This window comes from Neodiprion virginianus, chromosome 5 (genome assembly GCF_021901495.1).
Source record: "Neodiprion virginianus isolate iyNeoVirg1 chromosome 5, iyNeoVirg1.1, whole genome shotgun sequence".
Classification (NCBI taxonomy): domain Eukaryota; kingdom Metazoa; phylum Arthropoda; class Insecta; order Hymenoptera; family Diprionidae; genus Neodiprion; species Neodiprion virginianus.
Window position 1 is genome coordinate 18,862,767 of NC_060881.1, and position 17,400 is coordinate 18,880,166.

Genomic DNA, 17,400 nt, shown 5'->3' on the forward strand with positions numbered 1-17,400 from the left:
TTCTTATTGTGTTCTGGTTAAAGAATTGAACCACACGTCTCAACTTCTTAGCTCTTTCTAACGACAGTCTTTCTTCTTGCAGTTTCATTATTATTACTGAACTATGCAATACCAACTCACGAGCAAGAAAAATACTAAAGTATAATTAGGTTGACGTTACATTGCTACCAACATATCAACAATTCCAGTTTCAGTTTATCTAACCAGAACAAAATTCAAGCTTACAATACAATACATATGAAAAGTACTTGGTACTATTAAACTTGTAGATTACACAGAGTCAAATATAGTTGACTGTCCATGGGGCTGGCCATACCATAGAAACTAACAAACTAATACATGCAAAAGATACAAATAGTACAGTATATAAAGATTTTAGAACGATTTAACTAATATATGTAATAAAGTACTGCCGTATGGATCATTCTGTGTTATCCACTCTGCCAATTTTTTTTTTTTTTTGTGATTTTTTAAACTATCTTCTAGAGTTTTCCGTTCGAGAAATAATTGATCGAAGACCTTAGTAGCAATTATTCTACAAATTTTTTGTGTTAAGGTTTTTTTAATTATCGGAAAAACTATTTGGCTTGTTGTTTTACTAGTAGACGTCATAAAGTCATCATTTAAAACGTTATAATTATCAAAAAGTGCTTCTGAGATATAAAATTGTTTAATTTTTAAATGGTGTGTCACGGTTTCAGATTTTCTGCGTATAATTTTCATTAACCTAACTTGAAGTTTTTGAATATGACACAATGTGTTATCGTAAGCTGTTTTCCAAGCAATGAAACCGTACGTTCCAATACTATGGAAAAAATCATAATGCACAGTCAGGAGTGTTTGTGCATTCATGAATTTAGATAATTTTGCAAACAAGAAAATTAGGTATTTGGTTATTTTCTCTTACCAATTGGTTAACGTCTTCATTCTACTTTAATCTGCTGTTTAATATTATGCCTACTGAATAATTACCGAATTCTACTCTTTTTATTTGCTACCACTTATAATTATAATAAAATCTGTTTGGTACGCTATCTACATAGGAACCAAATGCAATAAAAACCATCGTAGAGATATTTAAAGACAACCGATTGGCGATTAGCCATTTGTTAACTATTTCTAAATAATCATTAATTTATTCCGGTGCTAAGAATCATCTACCATCGGCACTCATGCCTATTGTATCATCGGCATACGAAGAAACTACTCAGTACATTATTTATGTAAATAACAAATAGCAAGGGACCGAGAATATTACCTTGAGGAACTACCTTGTTGTCACAGAAATTGAGTTACTATACTGATTTTTAATTTTTACCGTTTACTTTCTATTTACTAAATAATTTTTAAATAATTTATGTGCCTTTCCTCCGATCCCATATCTGTACAATTTGTGTAACAAAACTTCGTTATTTACTATATCGAATACATTTTTCAGATCAATGAAAGTTTTAATTACTTTCTTGTGTTTATCAATGTTATTTACCAAAATATTAATTTTTTCGACATGACATTACGTTTGATTAAAAAGTTATACAGTTTTATATGAATCAATTTTTCAAAAACTTTCGCAACATTAGAAGTAAGTGAAGACCTTTTACTTTAGAGGCGTACAGGATTAAGAAACGTAGCTATGCAGGTTTCTAATTCTCAAAGCAGAGACAATAGTACAATTGAAACGAAGAAGTAGAAAACAACGGGTGGAGAGTAAAAAAATCGTGAGTATAGAAAAAAAGATGGTAGGAAAAATAAACAATAATGATAATACAAACCTTAGCGACCTCGAACTCTCTCATCACGTGACCTTGCGCTTCGAGTTAAACAATATGTATGTACATGCAATAATGAACGAGTGAAAGACACAGTTTTGCGGTGGGGAAAGAACACGATCATGCTGCAGCGGAAGTAGTCGAAATACCGATGTAAACGACCGTAACAGCTGTCAAGGCTTGTGAGGTAACACGCGTGTATTTTCTGCCGCAGGCTCATTTCGACCAATAAATAACTGCAATTTCGCATCGAGACGAAATAATTCATCCATCGCCATTGTGTAATTGTTTGGCCCTGACAGAATTATTGCAGAAATTGCGTGATTTAATTTTAACGAAAGTCCAAAGGATACAACTGAAGCGAATCCTGTGGAATTTTGAATTAAAAAATGGTACACCTGCTTTTTTGAAATCACTAGTTGCGTTTTCTTTTCTCTTTGTTCTATCCCCTTGAAACAAAATTCAATTCATAAACTCATAGTTGCTCATTTCATTTGCATAGACAAATTTTTAATAAGTACCGTTTAATTAAGGCGACTTCCGCAGAAAACAAGAACAGTTTATCCACCATCCAAGAATAGTGAAGGTTTCACTATTGACGACGAAATGAGCTACAATGTAAAGTTTTTGACTATTGGATGTATCCCATTCTATAAAAATTCTACAATATTAAAATTGAAATTATGGAATAAAAGTTTGTTTTCATTTTCAAACGATCTCATATTGATCAAATCAACCTTAAAAATTTATTGCACTATCGAACATAAGATTTTTATTCACATTTTACCGTCTTGACAAGCTTTTCCTCAGACCATTCGCCGGAAATTTGTTCTTATTGTCCACCAGAGGTACAAATTTTGTAAAATGATTCCCCACTGGAATTCAAAACATACTAAGAAATTTTTAATTTTTTTTTTATAGCTACTAGAAAATTCTAGGCAAATGAATGCTGTTACAATTTTTTTAGAATCAAAAGAAATTGTGGCACAAGTAACTATTTAGTAATAGTTATAGCTGTCGATACTATATTTTTTGGTTATTGCAACATTAAATCTATTATTTTTTTTTTTTTTTTTTTTGTAGATTACTACATTTTCTCAGTTACATGAGGTCTCGGTATAAATTTATTGTTTCACGACGGTCAAATCATCGCAATAGTCACAAGAAGATTTAACACAAGTGACTAAAATGAAAAAGCATTTCAATACGTACTAGATATCCCAGCCATAGATACAAAAATACTTTCCAGTTTGTACACGGAACTGTATTCTTCGATTACGGTAAAAAAAGAATATAACCAAGGACTGTGTAGTTGATCATCTTGCGGCAGTGTCCTGATTTAAAGGCCTAGCAAAAATGATTTTCGTAAATTTTTTTTGTTTATTTTGACAGGGAGAAAAACAACGAATCTTCTTAAAATTTTGAGTATATTTTAAGACACATTTGAAAAGTTCAAGACAAAAGTTTTACATATAATTTCACTATCGGTGAACTAAAAGCATTGATAAAAAAGTCATTTTATACCATTTTTATTGCACGAATAAAGAAATTTCTTTTGTAAAAATCGTCACCTTTTCAGTCAGTATCGAAAATTAATATGATTTCACGATTTGTAATGTTCTTTTTTTCAGGTCATCGATAGTGAAAATACAAGTCAATTAAAAAAAATTTAAGTATACTTACGTTTCAGATAAAAATGGCGCACTCCGTCTTTCCCGCCAATTCGAGACTCCAGCGGCGATAAACCATACATATATAGTCAGTTAATTATCGGCAAAATGCACTCAAAACATTAAGAAGCTTCGTATTTTTTTTTCTGTCAAAAAAAAAAAAAAAAACGCCAAAAAACTCCTTTTTTAGATTTCTAAATCAGGGCACTGCCTTAACTAGAAATTTTTCTCCGTGCAGTCGAATAGTCGGCGATATTTGTCTTCTACCAGAATTAGGCACCCCCAGCATCTGGATGCATGAAGGTAAAACGTAAATGTGTCTGTCTTACTGCACTTTAAGCGACTCCAGGCGCCGCCGCTGTCGTATTTTTGGCACTGAGCGTCTGGTCTTGAAGGGTTTTTTAAAGCTAGATAAGGAAACTTTACATGCCTCGGGGTGCTGCACGCAAAGCTGAGCAAATGATCGCCGGAATTTTTTTTAAACTTACACAGCATTCATTCGTTTGGATGTCGCATCAGCAAAAAAAAAAAAAGACACAAGGCGAAGGTTTACTTTACGATATTTATTTTTCCAAGCCAAATATGGCCATTAATATGGCGAAATAAATGTTTATTGTTTATTTGTGTTTTTCATTTCGTTCAAATCACTCACGTTTTGGAGAATGGTCATTATTTCAGATTCAGAGAATTAAACTGTAAGTAAGAATACTCGAGGAAAATAATTTCTGTAAGTAAATGTTATGATGATTTAATTGGTACATTAATTTAATACACTGTGTGGTGAATATTCAACTTGTTTCATCTAAATTCCTATTTCCCCACCAAGAATAATGAAATCTGAGCCTCCAAATATATCTAAATAATAACTCTGCCTTCATCTTTATAATGCCACGTTTGAAATTCCACTATTAATGAATTATAAAATCTCATGCAATGATAGAATAATTTTACAATCAAATATGTAATCATATGCATGATATTTTATACAGTGGTAGCAAACTTGTATCACTCAATTCTTCATTACATCTATTTGTACTGTTGTAATATTGTATCGAACTGCACGAGCATATAGAAGCTATCTTTCAAGATTATTCGAAATCCTGAGATTCCTGAACGACAATTTTGACAAAATCGTAAATGAAAAAGACGCATCTTCGATCAATATCTGAAATCCGTGATAATCAATTATTTCCAATTTCCTTGCAATTCTCATTTCTTTGAGGTCACATTTCTTATTCTTACAGCTATTCTCACTATTAGAATTAAATTGTGTATAGCTAGTTTTTTCATCGTCAAAGCCGAAGCCGAATAATTTTTTCGGAAATAAATGTGGGTATGCAATAAAGTTACAGATTTCCGAAAAGCTTCGATAAATCGATGAACGTCACGCTTTAAAAAAAAAAATCAGAGAATATATTTTTATAAAACGCGAGCATGTTTCATCCATTTTTCCATGTGTGTTTTCCGTGCACAAAGTACCCGTTTCTACGATGGACGAGTAACTCTGCAAATACGCACGCGCAGAGTACTGAAAAGACCACTTTTAAGTCCTAGGAGTTAAAACTGCTAATTTCAGTACTCCGCGCATGCGCGTTGGCGAACAAATCTGACGTTACACGACCCTAACCTCAATTTCTTGCTTGGCGAAAAAACGCGTAACATATTCTAGTTACGTAAAGAATCGTGCGCAATATTCGTCTTCGACTACGATTCATGTTGCAAACTTACGCTCGGCGCGAAAAGACCGAGTTTAACCTCCTTGTTACGCAATATACTATTTTTCAAACAAGACTCACGTTTAAAAATTACATCTCTGAATTTCGGAATCAAAACGACAGATCGAAACAGATTGAAAAACTGTTTTTGTTTTTGTTTTTTTTTTTTTTTTAACACCATAACAATGTGTAACGCGTTGAATGAGAATCCGTCGATAGTTTTGAATAAAAAAAATTGAATTTTGTTGAGGCGGTTCGGGTTTCGCTCTTTCACCGACTCGTGAAACGGTTCGCAATGCTCGAGTGCGTTGGGCAGGTGCCCAACAGCCCAACGTCCGGTCCGTGTCACGTGTATGCCGGTACCTGGCGTTTGTTCCTCGTGGTTCTACACGTTTGGTGTTAGTATATAGGGCATTCCCTGCCAATTCCACGTCTCGCCTATCCGCGATCTGACCTTGCATATTATTCACACTCGTCTCGAAACTCTTAAGATGATTATTTGAAATCACTTTAACTTGTTTACTTTTTTGTTCCGTTTTTTCTTAGTATCGCTGAAACGCATTCATGTTGAAATAATTTCACTCTTAAGAAAGGCCCAAAAGTTTTTTTTTTCGTCCGGTTTACCTATATGGTTTCAAAAATTTGCATACCGGATCAAAGAATAGGGGCGAGTTTTTTTTTGTTTCTTCTATTTATCCAACCAATTTCGCGTAATTCTTTTTGTCACGGTATTATTAACGTATTGGTTAATTTAAATTAAAATATGCGTATTTATTAAAATTTGTCGGAGGGAAAAAAGGGGGTTTGAGGTTTTCGTGAATCAAATTTTTCTTATTTCTCTGTCCACTTTTTTCGGCTATTTCTTTCAAAACGAATTTATCCATTTCCGACGATTTTGAAAAACGAAAGTACAGTTGGAAGATTTCTCAGAATTGAAGAAAACGGAAACTGCAAGTTTGAATGTTTTTATTTTTTGGTAATCGTGAATCATAAAAACAGGGTTGCAAGAAGAAAAGACAAAAAAAGAAAAGAAAAAGAAAAACGCTCGATCAAGTTGGTACACGGAATGCTTCGTACGTAATGTCAAAATGCTGTGTAATTCTATCCCCTGCAGTATATACATATATATGTGTGTGTGCGTGCGTGCGTGCGTGCGCGTGTGTGTGTGTGTGTGTGTGTGTGTGTGTGTGTGTGTGTGTGTGTGTGTGTGTGTGTGTGTGTGTGTGTGTTTGTGTGTGTGTGTGTGTGTGTGTGTGTGTGTGTGTGTGTGTGTGTGTGTGTGTGTGTGTGTGTGTGTGTGTGTGTGTGTGTGTGTGTGTGTGTGTGTGTGTGTGTGTGTGTGTGTGTGTGTGTGTGTGTGTGTGTGTGTGTGTGTGTGTGTACAAATAGAAGGGAGCCTCGTTGAATATTATTTTATACGTGTGGGCGATATTTCTTCGATGTATAAATTATCACGCATACGTAATTCGTGTGGCAATTCTACTCACAAGCGGATATAATATCTTCAAAAGAATGCAGCACACACGTAACGATCCACCGTTCTTGTATTGTATCGCGGCTGCGGGTAAAACGAAATGACTAACTCTTTTGGCATCCACGTCGCCGCTCACGTGTATCAGCTAAGCCCGGCCCCTCGGGCCTAAAGAGTAATCTTGTGCGTAATAACGAAGAATGAACAGAAAAATAATGGAAAAACATAAAACCATAACAATAATGACCATAACAATTAACGGGGTGCAGGGATTCTGACGACGAGTCGTTCGTATTTATTTATTTACTTTATTTTTTTTTTCATTTTTCAACATTTTGGAACAAACCGAATTCTTTTTCGCGCTTATTCCGGGAATAGTAAAATTCGTGCAACTGTTGTAAATAAATGTGGAATAAGAAAAAAGAACGAGATCTAACGATTTTCAAATTTTCAACGCACGTTGGGTAAAATTGAGTCAGGAATATTACCTACAATGAGAATATTTTTATTTGTCACGGTTGCTTGATAATTCTGGCAAAATGGACATGATCGTTGCAATAACAAATTAAATATTATTATAGTTGCACCGGAATGTGGTTCAGTTGGTAAATAATTATTGTAATCGTAATACTCTACACTATTTTCATGCAAAAGGTTCGGTTTCGTGCCGAATTCAAGGCTCGGATACGAAGTGAGATGATTTCGTTACGACGATTCTCAACAGCTTTGATTAAAAATGTGACTACATATTAACTTCGTCTTAAGGATCGCGAAGACTTGGGAGTAAAGAGATTTCTGAAAATCAGTCAGCATAATTGTACTCTTTCAGATTAACTGAAAAATCCAAAGACCAACGTAACAGTTAACGAATTTCAATTACGAGAAAAAATGTTCGTTTCGAGGTTTCCCATCTTCTTTATATAATAACATCACGGCTCCAAATTCATGTCAGATGAAAGCCTAATAGTTGAAATCGTAATATTGTGACTACTTTAAAAGCATGAACATAAAATCTCGAATACAAATTACAAATTGTAATTTTAACCGCTGCTATATTTATTCCGGTCTTATAGCTACAGCCACGCGATGTTGAGAGTCCTTTACCTAGTTTTCATGTTGTTTTATCAATAATACTGTACAACATGATAGTGTGTTGCACCCTAGGAAATGCACGCCATTAATCATCGCACGATAATTTTACAAGCTACAGCAATGTCGTCGATGTACGAAATTCTGATTACATATTTTTTTCGTGTTTTTTTTTTTATCGATTCATTCACAAAGAAGAGCATCCAAGAATGATAGCGACGTATTGCACCTATTCAAAACGCAAAAAAGGAAACAGTTATAGAAAAACATCGTGAATGAAAAAATTAAACCAATGTCGGAAAAATTACAATGATTGTATTACGTGAAAAGTCAAAAAATTTTGAATGCATAAATTATTCAACTGTCAAGTGGAAACCAATACTTACACTTGTGAGAGAAATTTTTAGTTCCGTTTACCGTTCAGTCCTTAACTGTTTTCATTTTTTACCACAATCGAAAAATATAGTTCTAGGTAAAAAATGAAAATTAGTTTTCTAGCTGTTACCGGAAAGTCTAGTATCCGTTACTATTCTTTCTCATTACGATCACTGTTGCTATATTTTCTTGTAATTGTTGCGAAAATTTAATACTTGTGCAAGAATAAATTGACGTTGAAGCCTTGCTTAACTAAAAAAGTATAGTAAACCGAACAAACTGATTTTGCGTTGCAATTACCAAAAAAAGATCGACGATAGAGCAAAATGGTTACGCGTACCTCGTTTTTCGTAATTCCAACAACAATCGAGCAGTTTTTTTTAACAATACCCGTTTTCCTGAATTTTTCGAGTTACTACAACAAATGAAATTCTTCTCTGTACAAAAAATCTCCATTTGGATCAACTGAATAACGGAATTTATTCTGACGCAATATGCAATCACATTATCGGTAAGATAATTTTCAACTAATGACAAACCTTCAATTTTTTACAGTTTTCCGGATTTTTACTAAAAGTTTTCAGTTAAAACGTGCGCTTGGTACAGCTTTGATCAAATATTATTGTGAGTCCACAATAATAAGCCATAATAAGATAATTTTAACTACCAAACAATCGGTAACCACTTACTCGACAAACTTGACATAACTTAGAACAATTATCAACTTACAGAGTGTTGCGCCGTTTAGCTATAACTCGCACTTTAGTTGCACGAGTAAGTTTCTTAAACGTGAAACTTTACAGTCATTGACAGGTTATATCACCTTTATCGAGTAGTGTTTTTTGTATTTTAACCAAAGCTTTCTGTCAAAATAAAAAGTCTGAGACTGGTAATTATTATCGCCCAAACACTTATATTAGTGCTTAATTAATGTAATTGGGAAATTCATAGTCCGCTAAACAGTCAATATCGATTTACTAATTGAGCGTGCAACTTCAGATTGCAGGTTTTTAAACACCGGTTTGGATCGTCGTCATACATTCCTTATTCCGTATGCATGGTAGAAATCGAAACTGATACTAGTAATAGTGGTCATAAGAAAACAAAAAAAAAATAAATAAAAGAACGAAACGAAGATGAAGAATCGTTAAAGAAAAATTCGCACAACGATCGTTAATTATACGGTGATTAAAAATTCCAAATGCAACATTCACACAGTTAAAATATCATAATATAAATTACCTTGCGTTGCAGCTGCTTTCCATGGATCACCAGTGATCGTTTTATGTAATGAACTCGATTCGAGCGCGTATCATCGTCAATATTTGGATTCGCACTATCGTATCTCTACACCTGACACTTCAAATTTGCACAGTACTAGATTTCTTGACCTGATCCATTCGAGTCGCCGTCGCGTTCGCGTGATCGGTTTACGAGCTTGTGATCGGAGCGAAAAAATGTGAGTTTACTCAAATATAAAAGCCCCGAAAAAGTTCCCCACCATTTTTCATCGATCTTCGCGACGCAGTTGTTCTTCTTTTGGTTTTTTTCGCTATCTTGGACAAGTTATGAGTAAATAAAATAAACGAACAACCGGAGCGTAGGTTTATTGTAAGGGAACCTGGACCTGCTTGCCTCGTGTCACGCGCACTGCACACACCGGGTGGCTTCGGTCTTCACTTCCTTACGAGCCGTATTATACCGGCACCGTTGTCATGTAAACAACCCTTGGCGACCAATCGCGTGCTTTCACAACTAAACCTGATGTTAACACACGCCTACATCAGGCCAATTTATACGGGGCGGGAAAAAGCGTTTCATCCACGCAAGCTTGACTTACTATCTTCTGATAATCGTCATCCAGTGTTTGAACGCGAAGAAAATTAGCAAGTCAGTTATGAGTTACTCCAAAATTATCTTTTCCTTCATCAAATTCCGCTTCGTTAACTTCGATCACAGTTTTTGAACCTTCATAAAATAATTCGTCCATTTTTTTTTATTCGACAAACATTTTTTTTGAACACTCCTGGGTTTTCGAACACTTTTTGTTAGGGCATGTACGATCAGTTCATACATCAGGAGAAACAAATGATTGTGAATAATAAGTAGCGTATTACCGTAAATCGGTAAGATACCGACAGTAAATACGTACCGGCGAACGGTAAGCGAGTCATCGTCAACAGTCGGTAAGTAACGGCTCTTACCTATAAAATAAGCACGAGCGATAAACGTCGAGGTCTTATCCGACTCGCCAACGAGTCATTTGCGTCAAAAAAAATTCATTTAAACTTAAAGTCAACTATCTTCACATCCAATCTGACATATAAATACTTTGAATTATATTAATTCATATCTCCATCTCATTGTAGACAAATTCTCTTTCGCTGAATTCAATTAATACAAACAGCAAAGAGCTAACAATGGAAAATTGTTTTCTTTAACAACAACCAGCTGCATTATCTCGACTCAACTAAACGAGTGTTTCGTTTAAGAAAAAAAGTTTACTTGAATTCGCCCAATTTATTGACATCAATGTATCGATAAATCTATTGGACATATTTTTATTTTCCACGAGCTACAAATGTCTATAAATTATTAAAAAAATTTACGTTCTAGTACTCATTTGGTTACACTTGAATAAACACTTGCAAATAAATCGAATCGAAAGCTGATCGTACGTGATACTCGGAAGTCAAATAAAGCTGTGTTAAAATTGTTAAATTATAATTTTATGTAACACTGCGATTGTACTTTAAACAATTATTTCGAAAAATTTTACAACCGTATATTTTAGTAATGAATTATCTACTCATATATTTACAAGTTGAACTGACTTTTTCGAGTACAACACATCGACTCCTCGATTCGCGCTTTTAAAGAATCTTTAACAGCGATAATATATAAAAAAATTAAAAATGCGCGCTACTCAACAAGCGTCCAAGCAATATAATCAAATCAATGAATTGAAAGGAGCCGGAGAAATTGAACCGGGAAGCTCAACGAAGCTCGAGCAGCTCAAGCGCGTGTGGAATGAAAGCTGTACCTTTAAGAATTTATTATAGTCAGTGCGGTCTGAGCCGTCCACGTGGACAGTCGGGTACAAAGAGAACATCGCGACTCGCTCTCTTCTCTAAACGCGCTGCAGCTTATCGGGCCAGAAAAAAGCTCGCGATAGGATTTAGCAAACAAAAAGTTCTTTGTCATAATTATTCTGCGAATTAATTTTTTTTTTTTCTACAGATACTTACGGTTAATTATTCTCTTCGTGATTAAAAAAATAATTAAATTCTACGACTAACGATTTTTAAGAAGTTTGACAATTTTTAATAATCACATTATTCCAACGCAATCTTTCGGTAACGAATCTCAATCGGTTGATGCATAATAGTTTAAAAAAATAACAAATTCAAACAAGTAATTCGATTGTTTTGTCGTTTCTTCCGTGCGCATTTTGTACTGTGATCTACATTTTGAAATTGTCAGCACCTGCGGTTGTTGAAGTGAAAATCAAATATAAAAATTGACGTGTGATAAATTGGAGATTATAAAAAAAAAAAAATTCAACACGATTGAATAAAAAAATTTATAAAAAAGGAAACAGTGCTCGTGAAGTTTATTTTTAATCAAAGTTTCTGATCTACAAAAATATACACATGCAACACACATTTTACGTGACATAATATAAGTGAAAAAACAGTTTGGGCCAAGATTCTGTTCGTTATACACAGAATCGTTTTATAATTAGTGAGTATATATTATATACCATAATTTATACAGATAGTAATTTTGTAACACATGGATGTGAAATACCAGAAAGAAAGAGCAAAACAAAATTTTTAAATTATTATCGCTGCGAAAGTTATCTCGCGTTGTATAATACGAGCTGTTTCAGAATGTGTTGAAGTTAGTAATGAATTAGGGAGCCTGTCAACGTTCGAGACACGTTATATTAAATACGTTGATATTACTCGTTTTTTCTAATGAGCCGCGGTCACGCGCTTATAATAACGAAATTTTTGCAATAAAAATCAAAAACTTATCGTTCAACTGCAAAACACAAAAATGACATAATTTAATGGCATCGTTAAAACGATTAATTATACAATCTACCAATTGTTGACTCTGTAGCAATTGTCTAACGAGTAATAATGTCTCTGTCTAAGAAAATCTCTCGCTGTTGGTGATCTACACTACAAGCATGCGATCCTGGTGAATTTTCACGTGATTGCCATTGGAGTGCACCACGTGTTGCTAATTAAAATGTTATGCTATAATTGTTTCAATCGCCAATATTGCGAGGAGGAAAAAACGTCGAGAATCGGAAAGAAACAAAAATAATGACATACACATTGATATAAGGAGGGTGAAGTTGGTAATGTTACTGGAAATCGATAGTTTGCACGTTTAGGAATTTATGAAATTTAGTAAACCATGATAAATAAAACATACTCTCATTTTGAAAAGCTAACTCTTTCAAAGTCATTCTAAAATTGGGAAATAATGATTTTTTCCTTGATGTTTCGTTACGTTAACGTTACTAACTTCAGCCTCATTTGACATAATCGTTGACAATCCATATTACAATTCATAACCTGTCGTTGCATATCAATGGCTAACTATCATATTGACGGATCAATAATAAACTAACAAGTTTTTTTCTTTTTATTCAAATTTGAGCTTGAGATTTAAGGTAAACGGTAACGAATTTCGTAGATATATTTGTAAAACATTGCGTAGTTTTTTTCAACTAAACTTTTTCCTGACCTACTTGGATTTTTACCGTATCCGCATTTTGAGGCTAGCAGTTTGATCCATTTTTCGTATGACGATACCTGAAGAACTAATGAACGGTGAGGATTTTGGTCGCAGTCGATGCGATTATTTCTCAGAGTAAAACTGATTTTTGTTACGGTAGACCGAAAATCCCGTTTTACGCCTACGCAGGGCACAAAATATTGTTCACATCACGAGCGTAACACTTTACAACCTTGGTATGAAAATAACGATTATAGATTTTGAGTAAAATCAAATAAACGATCTCTGAATTATTTTTCAAAATAAATGATTCTTTCTGTGCTTTCAAGCCTCTTGATAAACTGAAGTTACATCTTTTTAACCTACGTTTTATTCATTTATTTTTTTTTTTCATTATTGTTACGAATCTCATTTTTATGTTCCACATGTACCAAAATCCTGTTAAATGTACGGAATTTATCACCCTAATTACCTTCAGTTGTAAATAGTTACTTGTACGAAATTTTCTTATAATTCAAATAATATTTAAATCACTATAATTGTAAGGATGCCAATTTCACTAGAATTTCCTTGTAATTGCAGTGAGCGAAATTCTTTTTAGTCAAGATTTATAATTTGTTCACGACTCTGCGACTAATCGTAAAACGTCCAACCGCACGACCTGCAACCTGCATTCATCTTTTTGTGCCATCGTCCCAACTGTAAAACTTACTGATATTTTTTACCCAGAATCCCAGTGTATTTATTCTCAATCCGTTATATCTACTTATGAGTATCTTAATGAATTTTTATTAGCTGAAGAATCCACACCTCTTTGAAATTTTTCGCGGAATTCAAATCTCTGAAACTTCGACACTCATCGGTGACCACAACATCTGAAGGCGTTTCTAAAAGTAGAATAAAATTTTTATTTTTTGCGAATAAAAAGCGAATTATTCAACTAGTTTAGTGACAGGCGTTTTTTTTTTTTTTTTTTGTATAGTGTACAGACAAGTTCGAGTAATAAATGAAATTCGTAAAAATGTCGGCTTCTGTGGTTGGCAAAAAAAAAAAAACAGCATAGATACAATTTTCTGCGCGAAACATTCATCAGCAAATGAGAACAAACATTATTCGATGGCTTCGAAGTTCGTTGGAATATATTGTTTACCGACGATTCGTGTGAATTGAGAAAAATTTAAACAACACTACCCAAAATCGTTGAAACGATTTTAGTAAAGAAGATAGAAATATTTGTTCTAGTTTTGAAAATGGTAAAAATTATCGTCCAGCAATGAAGAATGGTCCGGACCTCGTACTATAATAAGAAAAAATCATGACAAAGCGGAGATGATATTGTTAAAGGTGAGTTGAGAGAAATGTTTCACAGAATTTGATAGCGATTTTGACTTTGAATTAAAAAAACAGACAAAACGAAAAAATATATCTATTCTCCATGAATTCACCTCGTGTAGCAGTGTCAGTCATTGTTACGAAAATTTCACAAAACAACATGTAGGAAGACTGGATATTACGTGACTTCCGGTAGAGCGCAGGCTAGTTAAACTAATTATCGAAATGGTGGGATCGAATGAAACCGAATCAAAACAGGCTACACTTGCATTAGACACAATGTAAACAGTATGAAATGAAACATAACGATAAGAATAAGGAAACTTGAATTCGTTATAATTTGGATTTAATTAGCGTCAAGTTATTCATTTATTTTTCTTGAAGTGAATTTCTTTTTATTACGGTAATGATCATTTTTTGGGAGGTCATTTTTCAGAATTGCTTTTGGTTCTATGCCAGCGAATATTATCACACGATTCAAGATTAAATGCGCGTTTTTCAATCACTCTAATCGTTTCTTTGTGTAAATTTAACTGAATTTCATGTCATTACAGTTGAAGCTGTGCTTGAATTAGTGAATATCAAACTGTCTAACGTGGTTAATTTACATGTACAATGTCTTGTTCACTTTTTATGCTAGTATTATCACGTTGACCGATGAAATCTGCGCGTTTTATTGCGTCTGATGTGCAGGAGAAAATTTTCATTCACATCCAAAACTGGTGCGATTCGGGTCACGCCGTTATTCAACCTAGCCCCTTGGTTATTAATGGGATCGGGAGATCAGCTTTTTGTTCCAGGTGAGACGTTTAAAGTGCAAGTTATAGCACAAAAATAAAAAGTGTACAATATTTTTATTCAAGTCCTCTGAAGGAAGAAGCAAAAAACAAAATTATTGTCACAGCAATATCGGTTTGATAATATTAAGAAAAAACAAATGAAATTTCGAGCGTATAATATAATATTGTTTGTAATAATCAATAATCTTAAAACCACGTTTGTTGTTTTGTTTTTGTTTTTTTTTTAGTTAAGTAAAGAGAATATATTTTTAATAAATTGCACGTTGTTGAGAGGAAGTCATGGGATGTTAATTTTTTGGCATTCAAATGATTTTTGAGTGTGACGTTCACATAACTTGAACGAAGTACTGATTCAGAAAGAAAATAAAATTCTTGTAGAAAATCGTGGATTTTGAAAAATCTTAAAAAAATGATAACGAATACCTTTTCAACTAGGAAAAAACGATTATGAAGAAAACAAAAAAAGATTAGGAGAAATTGCATTCCAATGATCGGAGCGAAATAAATGGCAAATTTGAAAAAAAAAAACTCCCAAAAATACAACGTGCAGATTGTTTACATGGCGGGGAATCGAATGAATCACAACTTTTATTTTATCTACTGCTGGACCCGGACGATGAGTCAGCCACGTGCATCGCTCTTCAAATCTCACTTCCGTTCACATTGTGTGGAATATCCTGTACATGCGGTATTGCTAGCCGGTTTAAATTGACACGGAACTAGAATACGAGGTGGTTTTATTCGGAAAGTAGTAACGAAGGAAAATAAATACCAGACGGGATTTTTCAGCCGACGCGTTTCGGGTAAAAAAATTTGCGAACTCAAAACTGTCGAATTTTACAAACGAATTCTTAATTTGCCAAAGTTTTGTACAATGGACTAATCTTGACGACTTATTACATCCAGTTTTGATGAGTTGAACGGGTAGTTTTGTCGTGATTTTTCATGTCGGTTAGAAAATGGCGATTTTCACTTATCCCCGAAAAAGAAATGTCTTTGTCAGTTGTAAAATATTGCAAATAAATTTCTTCTGGCGTGATATCTCAATATTGTACCCTTCGTACTCTTCTTACGAAATAAAACATGTTTCTCCGAGTTGCAACATGTTGTTAAATTTTTTTCTCAAAACCAAAGTTCTTCTAAACTTCAACATGTCCATAGAATAGTTTTCATAAAAATACATGTTCACCCTTTTTTTCTCATCCAACATGTTTGTTTCGAAGTGAAATATATAATTCTCTCAAACGTAACATGTCCGGCAAAAATGTCCGATAAGAATTCAAAGTTTTCCCTGTTTCATTTGAACACTACTTTCAAAGTTGATATTTTTTTTTGTTTCGAATTCAGCACATGGCAACAAGATTTCTCTCAAAGCGAAAAATGTTCTATTGAATTGCGACATGTTGCAACTGTACGTCCAATTTCCTTTCATGTTACACATTTCTTTCATATTGTAAAAAAAAATCTCATCGACTAAAACATGTTTCAACTATATTCCTTGTGAATTAATTCTCAACTTCCTGTACTTGACTGTAAAAATAGCCGATAAAAATAATTTTCGCGCTAGAACTTATTACGTAAAAGAAAGTGGTAAAATTCTGCAAATAGATGGATCGACCTTCACGATCCGAGCACATCGTCGGGAATTATCGCAAGGTGTAAACTCGGCTCAGTAACCGTGAGCACAAGTTCACCTCGGCGTAACTCGCGGTGGTTAATTGGGTAACGAAATTGCGATAACAGCGAACCTTGGGAAGGATAATTTAATCCATGTCCGGCACGACATGGCATTGGGTACGAAATAGCGTCGCTGATGCCTCCACAGGTTCTGTTCCTGGTCGAGTCAATGCCTGGCTACCGTAGTAGAGTTAGAATGATGACGTCAAGGAGAGAGCCACCTTGGCGGTGTAAGTAGGTTGAGAATTATTCGTTACATATAAATCGACAGAATACACGTAGATCCTTAGTAAGTTGTACTCGAAGATGTCATACCGTGAGTAATCTTCGACTGAGCAGGCCGAGAATATAACCGAAGAGAGAAAAGATTCTCGTTGAGAAAGGGAAAAAAAACTTTGGTTATAAGGTAAGTGTACCAGTTATTGACACGCTTAGACCCAATTATTGTGCCTTATATTTTTCAAAATTATAAATTCACGGCAAATATTATGAATTTCTTGATGACCAGAACCAACTGCTAGATGATTAGACACTGCGAATTTATTTTTCGATAATTTTAGAACTAAAGATCGAATAGATACGAACGAAAGAGATCAGTAATTGGAACAGGGTCAAGAACTGGGACACTTACTTTTAGCGACGCATCATTAACTGGATGGGGTTTTGAAGTAGCCAAGAACACAAGGAGAATATCGACTTTCTGAAGTTGAAAGCGGTATTTTATGGGCGAAAATACTTCGCCGAAGA

At 34.2% G+C, this 17,400-nt stretch overlaps 2 protein-coding genes across 3 annotated transcripts in view; one reads left to right on the top strand and one right to left on the bottom strand.

Moving 5' to 3' along the window:
• LOC124306166 (uncharacterized) overlaps window positions 1-9,734 on the bottom strand; it is a 53,929-nt gene extending 44,195 nt beyond the window's left edge. The window contains exon 1 of the mRNA XM_046766475.1: window positions 9,332-9,734. The gene's annotated coding sequence lies outside the window, so the exon portion shown is untranslated. The remainder of the gene's footprint in view (window positions 1-9,331) is intronic.
• A 1,427-nt stretch (window positions 9,735-11,161) lies between these two features.
• LOC124306165 (sphingomyelin phosphodiesterase) overlaps window positions 11,162-17,400 on the top strand; it is a 46,659-nt gene continuing 40,420 nt past the window's right edge. For both annotated transcript variants that reach the window (XR_006908542.1, XM_046766469.1), the window contains exon 1: window positions 11,162-11,833. The gene's annotated coding sequence lies outside the window, so the exon portion shown is untranslated. The remainder of the gene's footprint in view (window positions 11,834-17,400) is intronic.